We start from the raw sequence: 16,997 nt of genomic DNA on the forward strand, positions 1-16,997 counted from the left end.
TTCTCTTTTGAAGGTTGATAAGTTCTGCTTCCAAACCAATGCTTCTACTGCCAACTGAATGGCCTTCTCAATAGCGAGATCTTCTCTTTTTTTTAATTAATTCATGAGATATGGACATCATTGGCTGTGCCTGCATTTGTGGCCAATCCTTAAATCCCTTTAAGAAGGTGATGATGAGCTGCCTTCTTGAATCACTGCAGTCCATGTATCACTGCAGTAGATGCACAATATCCCAACTGGGGAGGGAATTCCAGGATTTTGAACTAGCAACATTGAAGGAAAGGTAATATATTTTCAAGTCAGCTCAGAGGGGAACTTGCAGATGGTAGTGAAACCACCTATTTGCTGCCTTTGTCCTTCGAGATGGAATTGGTTGCAGATTTAGAGGGTTCTGTCTAAGCAGCCTTGGTGAATTTTTGCACAGCATCTTGTAGATGGCACCCACTGCTGCTACTAAGTGTTGGTGGTATAGGAGTGAATGTTTGCAGATGTGGAGCAAATTGAGCAGGCTGCTTTGTCCTGGAAGATGTCAAGCTTCTTGAGTGTCATTAGCACTGTACTCATCCAGAAAAGTGGAAGTATTCAATCACACTCCTGACATGTGCCTTGTGGATAGTGGACAGGCTCTTGGGAGTCACAAGGTAAGTTATGCATTGCAGGATTCCTAGCCTCTGGCTTGTTCTTGAAGCCAATTTACAAGACAGCATACACACTACCTGTTTTGAATACAGCTTGATAGTTCATCATCATTGTCAGTCTAAAAACAAATGTTTTCACGGTTACATTTTACTACTGTAATATATTCAAAATTATATAAAAATGAAAATGTAAGTTCATAAATCATTTAATTGATCAGTGATGTGACATCGATAGTACATATTTTAGTAGATGCTCATTAAACGTACTTTATACGGCTCACTCAAAAGGAGAAAACATGAATTAAACATATCTTCAGATGTGCAAACTTCTTGGGTACGCCTCCTATGCTCTTGTTTGCAGTATGTTTTCATCTTGCTTCTAGAGGAAAAGGAATAAAGGGAAAATAACTACAAAAACAACAGCAATCCTGTGGAGCTCTGTGAATTTGACAGATGACTTGGATAACAAAAATATGAGTCTGTTCAATCAGGTACTACAAATTCATGCTCACTTGACATATGAACATTTGGATCACAGGAGAGAATGAAATTAAATACATTAAAACAATCGAAAAGATGTGCATCAGTTTGCAACAGCACCTTTCATTAAAACTATATAGTGCATAAAAGCAATTTCATTTATGCACAGCTATAAAGTAGCAAAATCACACAAGAAAGATCATACATGAACTAAAAGTTTAAAAAAATCCTTTCACAGACTGAAAGTATTTCTTCATTCACCAGCTCATGAATCCAAGGCTTCTCAACTAGGTGAATGCAGTCACCAGAAGCCATATATTTCAAAGAGTCTGCTAAATCTTCAGGTTGCTTCTAAAATTCTCCCATCCTAATAACCTTTCTGTGGACAAATGTAGTGGTTAGAAGATTGACCACTACCCACCTCTTCACCAACGAAGCATTTAGAAAATAACATTTTCAGACAGATATTGGTGTGTATAAAGAATAAACTTTGTTTGCTTATTTGTGCATTGTAACACGTTGCTCAGTTGAGCAAGAAATGTAATTTTGTTGGTGCACGTGTATCTTTGCTTTCAGCATCCTGTAATGCTGTATGACAGGGACGTCAGCAATCGGTGAACGTTACTCTTTAATCAGCTTATTAACTAAAATGATTAATTCCCAGTTCTATCTGACCAATGCAAAAAAATCTTTCACTTGCTGTATTGTTCTGTTGTACTATTTTGAACATTTAACTTTTATTCAACATATTAGCCTAATGCCCATAAAATGATTACAGTCAAAAGTCACATGACACCAGGTTATAGTCCAACTGGTTTATTTGAAATCTCAAGCTTTTGGAACACTGCTCCTTGTCAGATGAAGTGACTTCATATGCTACAGGGAATTGATGAGACTACATCTGAAGTATAGTACACCATTTTGGTCTCCCTATAATGAAAGGATCTGCAAGCAGTGGAGATTCCTATGCTGAAGGCATTGTACTATAAGGAAAGATTGGACAGGTTGTGTCTGTCCATTAGAGTTTAGAAGAGTGAGAGAAGACCATAGTGGAAGTTATAAGATCTTGAGTAGACTTGAGAGAAGATGCTGAAAGATTGTTTCCTCTTATGCAGATACTAGGGGATATGGGTTTAAAATAAGGGGTCTCCCATTTGAGACAGAGATAAAGAGAATTAATTCTCCTGAGAATTGTTAGTCTGTGGAATTCTGTTCACCAAAGAACAGTGAAGTTTAAGGTAGATACATTCTTGATGAACAAGGGAATAAAAGTATATGGGTGATAGGAAATAAAAAGCAATAACCAATTCAGCCTGTAACCAAAGTAGAAATTTCTTGAGAAATTTAGCAGATCTGTCAGCATCAGTAGAGAAAAAGCAGTGTTAACTTTTCAAGTCCAGTGACTCTTCTTCAGAACTGTTAGTAGCTAGGAAAAGATGATAATTCTGATGAAGACAGGGGTGGGGTGGGAGAAAGGAGAGCACAGATAGGGGGAGACGGGGTCCAGACGGAGAAATAAAGTTAGGTAAGCAAAGGCTGGTCAATAGTAAGCCAGGGAAAAAGAAAAATAGATAATGGGGCAATAAGTGCATGAAAATGGGGCTGGCTATGCTAAATGCAGCCCATGTCATGACAGGGCCTGGGTCATGAGAGTAGGTAAAGGTTGTAGAAGATGGTGTCTAGGCCCTCAAATGATTGAACTTGATACTGAGTCCTGAAGGCTGCAGTATCCCCAAGTGGGAGATGAGATTCTGTTCTTCCAGTTTGCGCTGAGCCTCACTGGATCACTGCAGCAGGCCCGAGATGGAAATGTTGGCCAGGGAACACGGTGGTGTGTTGAAGTGGCAGACAACTGGAAGCTTGGGATCATTTTTACAGAGAGAATATAAGTGTTTCATAAAGCAGTTGCCCAGTTTGTGTTTCATATCCCTAGTGTAGAGATCACATTGTGAGCAGCGAATACAGTAGAATCGATTGAGCCAAGTGTAGGTTAATTGCTGCTTCACCTGAAAGAAGTGTCTGGAGCCATGGATGGTAATGAAAGAGGTGGTAAACAGACAAGAGTTGCATTTTCTCCAATAACTTGAGAAGATGCTGTGGAAGGTTGGGGAGATGTTGGGAGTGGAGAAGCAGTGGACTAGGGTGTCCTGGAGACAACGGTCCTTGTAAAATGCTGACAAGGGAGGGAAAGGGAATATGGGTCTGATGTGGCATCCTGTTGGAGGTGGTGGAAGTAGCGGCCTTTGATCAGAATAGCAGAATAGGCCCGAGGTCTGAATTGTCTACCTCTGGTCCAAATTCATAGGCTCATTTGTCCCTCAGTCTCCTGCATTCAATGACTGACAGTTATGAAGGGAGTGCAATATACCCTCCAAAGGAGGATTTCTCAACAATTGCATAATACACATAATAGTCACTCAAAAAAATAAATTTTGATGTCTATAAATATGTATATAATAAGTGGCTCCACATACATATCAGCATTCAGCTGTCAATACTACTAAATTTTCTTTTAGAAGCATTAGGATTTGTTGCAAAACTGTCATCAACTGCTAATAAGGAGGCAGGCTGCTGACAGCAATTAATCTCTTCCTATGAATATTTGCTAATCCACCTTTTTTTTTGTAGATATTTTTATTGAAATTTAACATTTTTGCAAATTTACAATAATAAACAAAACTCTCAAATACAAACATTGATGTACAATTAAATCATATATACAATAGTCATAATTTAACAAAGAAAAGAGAAAGAAAGAAAACAAAAAAAGAAAAAAAAAGAAACGAAAAAAGAAAGAAAAAAAAACTCAACTTTCTACTAATCTAACCTATAGTTACTAACCAGAGTGTATACCTAAGTCTCTTACATGCTCGGAATGTATAAACATCAAATATAATAAAACCCGTATTCGCGCAGGATTCCTCTCCCAAGGGGCCCCGGAGCAGTCCGGTCTGAAATCTTCACTAAATAAAAGCCCTTGTTAGGATAGCCGAAATATCTGCATTTATATAATTCAAAAAGGGCTGCCATATTTTATAAAATAATTCAGTCTTTCGGTGCACCATATTTGTGAGGAAGTCAAGGGGGATATATTCCATAATTAATCTGTGCCAATTTGAAAGTCCAGGGGGGCCCTCAGCCACCCAGTTCACCAAAATATTTTTCCTTGCACAGAAAGAGAGAATAGAAAATAGTCTGTTCCCATGCATATCCAGAGATGAGAGGTTCGAAAAGCCCAAAAGGAGAGATACAGGGTCCACCCTAATTTCCGTTCCTAAAATTTCTGTCAGGGTATTTGCCACTTTAGTCCAGTATCTGCGGATTTTCTGACAAATCCACAGACAATGTACAAGAGTACCCACCTCTATTTTGCATTTGGGACACATTGGAGATGCTCCTGCCTTAAATTTTGCCAGTCGAGCCGGAGCTATATGGGCTCTATGAAGTATCTTTAGTTGGATAGCCTGAGTTCTGTTACAGATAGCAATTCTTCTAGCATTTTCCCAAATGTCATTCCACATATCCTCAGAGATTTCTAGCCCCAAATCCTGCTCCCATGTTTTAAGCAGGTCATCCATGTCTCCTGAGACTCCATCATGTAGCAAATGGTATATAGTACTAACGGAGGATGCCCCCGCTGGTCGTAAGACATTACGTTGTCTGTCTGATTTATAAAGACTATCTATTAATGTAGTCTTCCTCTGTATATAATCTCGAACTTGGAAGTATCGAAAGAGATCCCCATTAGGTATTCCGAATTTCAGACGCAGCTGCTCAAAGGACATCAGGATCCCATCTTTAAATAGGTCCCCTAAGCATGAGATGCCCCTGGATCTCCAGAGTTTAAAGGTGGCATCTGTAATCCCCGGTTGGAATCCCCATGCGCCTACTATTGGTGCATGGGGGGATGTTTTATGTGAGTTACCCTCATTTTGCCGCATTATATTCCAGGCCTTAATTGTGTTTAATATTATGGGATTTTTACAGTGGTCTGTAATGATTTTCCTCTTATCTGAAAATAAAAGGTTAATAAGTGGGTATTTTACTTGGGAGGCTTCGATATCCAGCCAAATTGATTGTGGATCAGATGAAACCCAATCAGCTATGTAACTTAGTAGGGAGCTTAACTGATATTTCCTAAAGTCTGGGAAGTCCAGTCCTCCCCTTGCCTGTGGAAGCTGTAGCTTCTTCAGCTTAATAAGGGGCCATCTATGGTTCCAAATAAAGGAGCCCAACCAGCCATATAATTTACGTAGGGCTAGCCTTGGCAGCATCAGCGGGAGCATTCTCATAGGATATAAGAGACGGGGCAGAACATTCATTTTAATTAATGCTATTCTCCCTAGCCAGGAAATCGGAAGGTCTCTCCATCGCTGGAGGTCCTGCCTTATCCTTTCCATTAATTGTACAAAATTAGCCCTATACAGCTGATCAAATACTGGCGTGATAAAAATACCTAAATATAAGAAGCCCTCCAGGGACCAACGGAAGGGAAAAGGGGATCCGTCCATTAAGTGGGGTATCATAGCCAGACCACCCATTGGCATGGCTTCCGATTTTGAAAAATTAATTTTATAGCCTGAGAATGCACTAAATGTATTAATAACTTGAATTAGACGAGGCACTGACATTAAAGGATTACTGAGGAATAAGAGAATGTCATCTGCATAGAGGGTAATTTTGTGTTTACCTGTACCAATCCTCGGGGCCATTATATTAGGATCAGTCCGGATGGCTTCTGCTAATGGTTCGATTATCAGTGTAAACAACAATGGTGAGAGAGGACATCCTTGACGGCAGCCCCTACCCACACTGAAGCCATCCGATCTTAACCCATTAGTAATAACAGCTGCTTTGGGGTCATTATACAATGTTGAAACCCATTTGGTAAACACCTGTCCAACGCCAAACCTTTCCAATGTGTAAAATAAATATGACCATTCAACCCTATCAAATGCCTTTTCCGCATCCAATGAAATTACTACTCCTGGTATCTTTCCCTGATGACAGGCTTGGATCATATTCAAGACCCTTCTGATATTATTGGATGATCTGCGGCCCTTAATAAATCCCGTCTGGTCCTCCTTTATAATATATGGCAGTACCCTTTCTAGTCTTAGTGCTAACATTTTTGAGAGAATTTTAAAGTCTACATTTAGTAAGGATATTGGTCTGTAAGATGCACAATCTTCTGGGTCTTTTCCTTTTTTGAGGATAAGAGAAATATTTGCTTCCTTCAGCGTGGGCGGGAGACAGGCCTGACTATGTGCAAAATTATACATATCCATAAGTGGGTCAACCAATATTCCTGTAAATTCTTTATAGAATTCAGCTTGAAAACCATCCGGGCCCGGTGCTTTTCCGCTCTGAAGTTGCCTAATTGCCTCAAGTATTTCTTGGACTGTTAAAGGGGTATTTAGGGCCGACACCTGTTCCGGAGTCAGGCCCGGGAAGGTCAAATTTTTAAAAAATGACTGCATCCTCCTAATCCTATCTTCACAATCCTGCGATCTATATAGTTCAGAATAAAATTCTTTAAAGGTCGCATTGATCTTTTTATGATCATGAGTCAGGGTACCTGTACTTTCCTTGATGGTCGGAATAGTTTGAGGGGCTTTCTTTTTCTTTGCAAGAAATGCTAAGTATCTACCCGGTTTGTCGCCATATTCATATAATCTTTGTTTCGCAAATAATATTTCCCTTTTAGCCGTTTGAGTAAGCGCGGTGTTTAAAGCTGTCCTAAGAGCTGTAATCCTCTGCAATTTTGTGATAGAAGGTCTATCAGCGTATGCTGTTTCGGCTGCTTTTAGGCGAGCTTCGAGCAGACGCTGTTGCTCTCCCTTCATTTTCTTCTGGGTCGCTGAATAGGAGATGATCAAACCTCGTGCATAAGCTTTGATGGTCTCCCACATTATTGACGGATTGCTAGCCGTACCAGTATTAATTTCTAAAAAAGTTTTAAGTTCTTGGGAGAAGTACTTTAAAAATTTGCTATCTTTTATCAGGAAGGGGTCCATACGCCAATGCCGAGCGGATGCCCCATTGTTCTTTACCTTAGTTTCCATGTATACAGCAGCATGGTCAGAGATTGCTATAGTACCTATTTTACAGGTTGCTATAGAATTTAGAAAAATCGATGGGGCAAAAAACATATCAATTCTTGTGTGACATTTATGTGGATTAGAGTAGAAAGAAAAATCTCTACCCTGTGGATGGAGACATCTCCATACATCTACCAATCCTAATTCTTTATTCAGGTCCGCCAGTTGTCTAGATCTGGGAGATACTCCAGCGGCACTCTTGGGAATCCTGTCTATTTCCGGATCCATAATACAATTAAAGTCTCCCCCTATAATTGTATGACGGGCACCAAAGGCCATCAGTTTTGAAAAAGCTTCCGTTATGAATTTAAAGGGGTGTGCCGGGGGGCAGTACACATTTAAGATCCCATATTCCTCTCCATTTATGAGGGCTTTAATCAAAATATATCGTCCAGATTCGTCTTTTATCTGATTTAGAATTTTCAAAGGGAAGTTCTTCCGGACAAGGATAACCACTCCCCTGCTTTTTGAATTAAAAGAGGAAAAAAAGGCCTGATCAAATCCGCCCTGTCGTAATTTTAAGTGTTCTTTATCTGACAGGTGTGTCTCCTGTAGGAGAGCTATATCAACTCTCTCCTTCTTAAGATTTGATAATATTTTCTTCCTTTTAACTGGCGAATTACTCCCCCTGACATTCCAGGTGCACCACTTAACCGACTGTTCAGCCATAATCATCTGGACAGATCCGAGACCCCTCGGGAGGGGAAACCCTATCTAGAACATCCCGAGCATGGAGCATACAAGATTTACAAAAGTAAAGATTCTCTGATACACTCAAAACAATATAACAAAAAACTCTTTCTAAGTATAAAAAATATAAAACATTCCGAATTGGAGATTTTCTCCCTTGTTCCCAGGGAGCGTCACTTCCTCTCCCACAGTCCATCTTACCCTCTTCCAACCAGTGCCCCACCCTTGACCCAGGTGTTCCTCAATAAAATGAGGAGAATTCAAATATAATATAAAGCTAGAGTTAACAGTGAACACCCCACCCCCACCCACACCCACATCTAAATATATTTGGGAATATTAATACCATATATAACTATAAGATTACAATCTCAACACGTAATACTTAAATATAATACCACAAAATAACAGGGGAAAGAAAAACAACCCCGCTCCTAAAAACAGAAGTAAAATAGAATAAGGTAACCACCTCCCCCCATCAACATTAACCAAACGCCCCAACATATATATATACATACACACATAGGGGGAAAGATAAGAAAAGATGAAGGGATGTAAACCAAAATAATGGGAAAGGCAGACCAGCGTCCACAATCTCTTACAGCTTATTTAAGAGAGTCCAAGAATTCCTTAGCCTTCTCCGGTGATCCGAAGTTATATATGGATCCTTCGTGGCTAAGGCGTAGCGTCGCTGGATATCGTAAGGAGTACTGGATATTTAAGTCCCTTAAACGCTTCTTCGCCTCATCGAATGCCTTCCTCTTTCGGACCAAAGCTGGGGAGAAGTCCTGGAACAGCATGATCCTGGATCCTTTGTGGGTCATAGCTTGGGGATCTTTTCCCAGATTTCTTGAGGCTTCCAGGAGCATCTGCCTCTCCCTATAGCTCTGCAGCTGGAACAGGACCGGGCGTGGGCGCTGGGTTGAGCCGGGCCCACGTACTGTGACCCGGTAGGCCCATTCTACCCTTACCTGGCCTGATCCAGCCTGCAGATTTAAAAGTTGTGGCAGCCAATGCTCTAAGAATGCTGTCAGCTGGCCTCCCTCTTCCTGCTCGGGAAGGCCCAACAACCGAATATTTTTTCTACGACATCGATTTTCGAGGTCATCAATGTGGTTTTCTAGGTTCTGGACTCGATTCTCGAGAAAACGGATGTGGTCGGCTGTTGATTTTATCCCAGTCTCTGAGGCTGCGGCCTTCGACTCCACCTCTCTGACTCGGCACTCCAATTCCTGAATGTCTCTGCCCTGCTTCTGCAGCTCGGCTGATAGTGCTTCTCTGCTCTGCCGAGACTCATCGATAAAAGCATCAATCTTCGCCTCCCACCTGGCAAACATCTCCTCAAAGCTCATCTTCATTGGTAAATCTCCTGAAGTAGCTGAAGACACCTTTGTTGCAGCTGAAGAGGGAGAGGGTGGGGGAGGGGTCCCTGCTTTCTTAGAGCCGCCTGTTCCCTTCCCTTTACTCATTTTCCAGCTAGTATTCGACTATTTAAATGTACTAATAGGTAACTATTTAAGGTTAACAACTATTATAAATGGTTTAGTGAGTGTGGTGGGGGTGGATAGCCCACTTTTCCCAAGTTTTGGGTAGAGCACTGTGGACTCAGTCTTGCTGGGTCGCCGCCATCTTGGATCCCCCCGCTAATCCACCTGTTTAAACGTGTTATTACACATCACCAGTGGGTTGTGAACCCAGGTCTGCTGGCCAAGAGGTACAGACACTACCACTGCACTACAAGAGCTCTGACAATCCCTTGCTACATCATTATATTTGGGACAAGTGCCAGGTGCATGCATTTACAATTTACATTGTGAATATACATGTGGCAGACTTTGATATGTTTGTGGAAGTGCCAGACAATTCCTCTCCTGCTGTTATGAACTGCATTCTTCTTACTAAAGTCTGCCTATGTAGCAAATGGTGACTCCATTCTTCCCTCATTTTAGTACAGCAATCAGTACAGCACAGGAACAAGCCTTTCTGTGCCGACCATGATGCTATTCAAAATTGATCCCATCTTCCTGCACATCATCCATATCCCTCTATTCTCTGCCTGTTCATGTGTCTGTCTGAATACCTCTTAAACTTTGCTAACATATCTGCTTCTACCACCTCCCCTGGCACCACATTCCGGGTATCTACTACCCTCTGTGTACAAACCTTTCCTTGCACATCTCTTTTATACTTTCCCTAACATGCCTGTCCTAATTTTACATACTTCTGTCAAGTCACCCCCTTAGTCTTTGACACTCTAGTAAAAGCAATCCCAAGTTTGCTCAACCTCTCCTTATAGCTAATATACTCCAATCCAGGCAACATCCTGGTAAATATTTTCTGTACCGTCTCCATAGCCTCCACATCCTTACTATAGTGCGGCAATCAGAACTGTACACAATACTCGCCATTATGAACAGAACTGACAGGAGCTGCTGCTGATGGTGATTGGACCAAGAATGTTATCCTGACAATCATGTGCAAGAGTGGCAAGAGAAAAATAGTAATGTTTAACGGTATTTTCGGGATGGAGAAACATTCCCTATAGGATACAAATGATCTAAATCTTGCTGTTAAAATTTCATAGTTTACAGAGAATACAAAACTTGGGTACACTTTAGATATCAGGAAAATGATTATGGTGTGAAGTTGTAGGGTCATTGACAAAATGGTGGAGTAGGGGAATCGATGGCAGATATAGTTCAATGTGGAGAAGTCAATATAAAATAAAAAGTCCTGTTCTAAAGAGTATGAAGGAGCAGAGAATCTTGGCTCTTATTTGTGCATGCTGAAAATGTGTTGCTGGAAAAGCACAGCAGGTCAGGCAGCATCCAAGGAGCAGGAAAATTGACAGGAATTCCTGAAGAAGGGCTCATGCCTGAAACGTCGATTCTCCTGCTCCTTGGATGCTGCCTGACCTGCTGCGCTTTTCCAGCAACACATTTTCAGCTCTGATCTCCAGCATCTGCAGTCCTCACTTTCTCCTCTTATTTGTGCATAAGCCATTAAAGTGGCAGGACAGATTGACAGTAGAGTATTTTAGGCCTCTTAATAGGGGCATGGAGTACAAGACCAAGAACATCATGTTGAACATACATAAGACACTAGTTAGACCTCAACCAAAGTATTGCGTATTGATGTATGTGATAAACTATAGGAAGGATGTGAATGCATTGGAGAGAGTGAAAAAGATGTTTGCAAGAATAATTCCAGCGATAAGAAACTTCAATTACGAGAAGTTACAATTGTTCTCTTTGGAGAGAATCATGAGGGGTCTAGATAGAGAGATTGAGAGAAATCAATCCTCCTTGTAAGAGGATCAAGATCCAGAAGGCAGAGATTGAAAATCTGAAAGAACTGCAGATGCTGTCAATCAGAAACAAAAACAGAAATTGCTGGAAAAACTCAGCAGATCTGGCAGCATCTGTGGAGAGAAATGAGAGTTAATGTTCCGGCTCGAGTGACCAACCATTCTAAGGAAGGGCCAATTTCGACATGAAAAGTACAACAGGCAACTGGCTGGTCTGGCTCACCACTTGCTTCTTTGAGACTCCATCTTGGCCAGCAGTCCCCAACATCTCAGGGCTTGCTTCATGGGCAATGGCTGCCTACACACTTCATCCACAGAGGGTGGCTTCAGATTTGCATCAGCCTCACCTCATCATCATAGCACATCCCTGACTCACTTAGAGTCATGGTTCACCACTTCACTTCAGTGCGCAATGACACCTTTCATTGCAATATTGCTGTGGGCCATTTTGCGCGCAGTGACAGGCACCTTGTTCCATGATTGAAATAGGGCACATTCCAGAGCTCTTAGTTTGTGCTCTTAATGCTGTCTCATTTTGAAAGCTCACAATATCTCTGCCTCGTCTTAACTTGCCCCAATGCACACTGCCATGTCATTCAGAACTTCACAGTACTTCTGTCTAACCTTGACTTTTATCACAGACAAAGCCTGGTGCCTGTCATGTTTGTCAGCAATGATCATTCATGAGGATCCATCAATATGGCACCAGCAGTATGGGCCAGCTGCATATGTGGTAAACATACCGCAAGTCTCAAAATGTGAGGGGTGTAATCCTCAGTCATGTTCAATGGGATTGACATTAGTTTGGGGGCCCTGTCACAGTAAGTCAAGAGCATCATTCAATATCAGTCCAGTAGCTTGGGCACAGTCAGCTGGGTATATCGGGGGCCTGTATCATTACAGTTCAGGGAGTGGACCATGGTCCATCCTAAAGGTCGTTTACAGCCTTCAGGAGAGCAATAGGATGTCAGTCGGAGAGTTGCATAGATATCAGTCAGGGATTTGGAGAGTCATCTTTAAAGTCGGTCAGGGGGCAGCATCGTGGTCAGTCTAGGGGTTCTGTTCACTGAAAGTCAAGGTGGAGTTATCAGTAGTCACTGTTGTGGTGACGACAGTGGAGAAAGCAGTTGTGAGGATTGGAGCAAGCATGCTGGGATGCAGACTGGGTAATAATTGTGAAGGGGATAATTCAACATAAATGTCGAAGACAGTAGAGTGGTGCAATGGTAAAAGGTATTGCAAGAGGTAAGGTTATCAGTGGCTTTAACGAGGAGACAGTGTATTTGGCATAAATAAAATGTGTGCCTGGGACTCAGGAGTAAAGTACGGAGATAAGCAGTTAAATAAAAGACACAAAAACAGAAATTGCTGAGAAACTCCAATAAGTCTGGCAACAACTGTGGAGAGAAAGCAGAGTTAACATTTCAGGTCCAGTGACCCTTCTTCAAAACAGACTTGTTTTCTTATCAGAGCAGATAAAAACAAGTATATGAAAATGTTGTGTGGAAAAATGGGGAGGATCAAAGCTGATGGCGGGGGGTGGGGGGGTGGTGGAGGAGGTGGATGCGGCGCGATGGCTTAGTGATTAGCACTGCTGTCTTACAGCACCACAGACTACATCCAAAGATGTGCAATCATATTTCTTTCACAGCATGCCACTTGTCTTTCTACAAAAGAATAAACTGTGGTGGTGTTGATCTTTGTTAAGAGATGGTGGTCAGAACTCATGGATGTTTTAGCTCCACTAATTCACCATAACCAAGATGTTCGACCAATACTCTGTGAACAGAGCCAACCTAAAACTCTCAAAAAAATTATTTCATATGTTACTTGAAAGATTGTTGACTTACATATCAACTAAATGTCAACAGAAAATGAGGCAAAAACCACTGGGTAAATTGCTATGTACTGGTATATATATATATAAAATATTATGCTTACTTCACGGTATATTACTTATTTACATACCTACTATGAACTCAAGAGAGATGAATATCTGCCATAAAACAATTGGAACACTTGCTATCATAAGCAGTATTCAGTCTGTAGTTTATTGACTTTCATTTACAATATTCCTTGTACATAAATGTGACAAAGTTGACAAATGGTCCTGTTCTGTTTGCACATATATTTGTGTTAAGGAATAAATTGGCAATGAAACTGAAACTGCAGTGATCATGTCAAAAAGATTTTGTGACTGCTGAATAATTCCATCAATACAGTGTCTTGTAAACTGAGTAATTGCACTTCTGTAAATGGTCCACATTAATCTTTCTTTACCACAATGAGCTGTGTAAATTGTGTCGATGTGGAGTATATTCTGCAGCTTGTCAGCACTTGATAATCAATGCTACTGAATTAATCACTGGCAAAAATCAATGAGTTAAATAGGGGCCTTTTTCCATGAGGGGCCTCCTCTTGGTCTTCTATCATAACTTCAGTGAAAGAGCCTGAAAACCTAGATAAATGATAAATAGTGCCCAATATCTGGATCTCTTCCACTGAACTTACAACAATGATGAAAGGAACCTTTTAAAGATGTAAAATAAACTAGACATGATTCGCTTTGGAGAGGGCACCAATACCAAGCCCCATTGCTTCTGGAGTCATCACAAAGTGAACATTTAATTAAACTATCAAAAAGAAACAATTTACCAGGGTGCCTGATACATTAATGGAAATACACACCAGGATCATAGGTTTTTGAAATATTGGGAGTTAAGGGCTATGAGGGGTTGGCACGAAAGAGAACTTGAGACCTGGGCAGATCAGCTATGATCGTACTGAATGGCAGGAGTTGGATGGCCACTTCTCTCCTATTTCTTATATTTTTATTTTCTGGACATGGTTTCACAAATCTCCCAGTGGAACCTCGCTTCTTTTGTATTTAATTCCCTTCACAAGAAATAATAACATTGTATTAGGTTTCCTAATTACTTGCTGTACCAGAACACTAACCTTTCGTGATTCATGCATAGGCCATCTGGATCCCTCTGCATCTTAGCACTCTGCAATCTTTCACCATTTAGAAAATATGTTTCTTTTTTTATTTGTCCTGCCAAACTGAGCAATTTCACATTTCCCCACACTAAACTCCATTTGCTAGACTTTTGCCCACTAACTTAATCTCTTTCCATCCCTTTGTATCTTCCTTATGTATTAAAAAAGCTGGCATGTTAGCTTAGTTCAACAAGACAATGAATTTTACAATTGGCCCAATTACTGGCTAATTATTAAATAAACACTACAATAATAAATACTACAATGATAATTAAAAGATATCAATTTAGGATTTTTTTGGTAGACATTATACTTGCTTTAGGAGGGATTACATGTTCCTGAGTTGTTGTTATCAATGCAACAATTATTTTATTCATTTTTATTAGTGCTGCTTATGTAAATATTAATGTAAGCCAGTTTACGTTATAACATAACATATGCTTGCAATGTCAATAAAATTATTGCAGAGAATTAGCCATAAGAGGGAAAGTTCTTTTTGCAGAAGAAAGCAAAGTCAGATTAACATATAGCCATCGGATTATTCTCTGTCACTGTCTCACATCTGGCTCAAGAACAAGTCACTCACTCTCATTGGCAACAATAGTGAAAAAGGCTTAAAAAGTGTATACATTCATGGGAAATAAATGCTCATCTAAACGTGGAAATGCTAAGCAAAATTGCATTTGATATGACAGGGTAATAATGCAGTAGATAAGAATTCTAAAGAACTATACCAGGAACTGAAGAAATCAAGGCTAACTCTCCACTCCATGAAGTTTTCATTTCTACTGCATCTCAGTGTGAGAACCTGGAATTTTACCAAAACTGACCCAAATGGTGCAGAGAGGCTGGTAGCAGGTTAGGAACCCATGCATTCTGGTTCTTTAGTTCAGCCACAGCATTAATTTCCCACTGCTGGGTATCTGAATCAATGAGGAGTGCAGGATGATACACTGAGTCTATTAAACGAAGGACGTATAATTAAAGGGATCCTTACAGAAGTCAGAATGTCTGAACTGGACATCAGTTCCTGAGACTGAGGAGTCATGTCAGAAACTGGGAGCAGATTTGAGAAGGCTGTTCTCCATCTGCCTTGCTGACCCTAAATGGTGTCTTTTTATCAACCAAATTGTCACTGGAAACAATAGTTCCAAGTTACTTAATTCTATAAACATTGTATCATTGTATCATTGACAGCAATGTCTAATTGAATACTGCTGGACACAGGTGAAGAAGGAATTGAAGAGGACTGGAGCTCTCCTTTGCTCCATTGAGATCTGAAATAGAGATGATAATTAGCCTGCTATTCCATTGTGTAATAACTTTATGGTCTTAACAGTTTTTTGCAGCAACTGTACTCTTTCAGTTTTGTCTAGATATGTACCTTTTTGAGTATATTAAGGGTGAAAATGTTAAGAGGGTTCGTGACATTTTTCAAGTCTCAAAATGTGGTCACGCCAGGGAATAAGTTTGGGAAGCACAGGCCTAACTGGCAACTCTGCAGCACAAGATCCCAGTGGATTTCCTGCTATGCCAACCTAGCAGGCAGAGTAGGACTAGGAACAAGTGCAAATAAGTGCAATAAATCTTGTTGACCTTTCGTTTTACTTTCTTTGTGCACCAGTCAAGACCACAAGAGGGCTACACAATGAAAACTTAGACCTAATCTACCACAGGGTGACTGAATATTAAAATTGAACCTAATTGGCATTTACTTCAACACAAGTCAATCTACTTCAAAAGTAAGATAAACCATAGTACTAAACCATATGTTTCTCAAACTGATAACTTTCACTTACAAGTTCCCCACCTTCACTTCTATTTTTGTTTTCAAAAATATGTTCTGGTAGCAACAAAGAAGCAGAATCTTAGTTTTATATTTAGGCTTTATATTGCAAATTATATCAATTTGCTTGCATTGTGGAAAAAATACATTTGATATATGTTGCTTCGTTAAATTGTGTAGTTTTGAAAAATTATTTGTTACAATATTTGTTACTCAATATAACAATTTATTTGTATGATTTAATTATCTTCATTTATCTGTTTTTAGGAAAGTTTCTTTTCTGTTTGATGTGAACACATTTACCCTACTTTGACCAAAATATCGCTTTTATTTTACATTGTCTTCCAGATGGAAATACGCAGTACAAGAATGAACATTGGCAATTAATTTAAGTAATTAAAGAATGACATCAGTCTATCATGTGGTCAACGTCTATTTCAACTATTTCATGTGCTAATCTTCACCAATTTCTGAAAAGTATTCCCCAATTGAAAACACTATCTGGCAGTATAAATATTACTGATTCTTTTTAATGCTGAGGCAAATGGGATTTCCAGACTTCCGTGGATACCTTTACATAGAGTCATAGAGTGATAAAGATGTATAGCACGAGAACAGACCCTTCAATTCAACTCGTCCATGCCGACCAGATATCCTAACCTAACCTAGTCCGATTTGCCAGCACTTGGCCCATATCCCTCTAAACCCTTCCTCTGCATATACCCATCCAGATGCCTTTTAAATATTGTAATTGGACCAGCCTCCACCACTTCCTCTGGCAGCTCGTTCTATACACATACCATCCCACAAAGTGGCACTAACACAGCAATAACAATCAACATGAATCCCATCAGGTCCAACCTGCTTTTTACTTTATTTTAGCATTCACCTAAAGATGGATGAGAGGCCAGAACTCAAAAGGAGAAGTGAGATGCACTGTCCTTGACCAACTGGTCCTTGGAAAGTTGAAGTTAATGGAAATTGGAACAGAACTC

The 16,997-nt window shown here is 40.3% G+C and overlaps 1 long non-coding RNA gene across 1 annotated transcript in view; it reads right to left on the reverse strand.

Annotated features, from left to right (window-relative positions):
• Window positions 1-870: 870 nt before the first annotated feature.
• The window catches only part of LOC132816729 (uncharacterized), a 58,781-nt gene continuing 42,654 nt past the window's right edge, over window positions 871-16,997 (reverse strand). The window contains exon 3 of the long non-coding RNA XR_009644819.1: window positions 871-1,017. This is a non-coding gene — a long non-coding RNA (uncharacterized LOC132816729). The remainder of the gene's footprint in view (window positions 1,018-16,997) is intronic.

This window comes from Hemiscyllium ocellatum, chromosome 6 (genome assembly GCF_020745735.1).
Source record: "Hemiscyllium ocellatum isolate sHemOce1 chromosome 6, sHemOce1.pat.X.cur, whole genome shotgun sequence".
Classification (NCBI taxonomy): Eukaryota; Metazoa; Chordata; class Chondrichthyes; order Orectolobiformes; family Hemiscylliidae; genus Hemiscyllium; species Hemiscyllium ocellatum.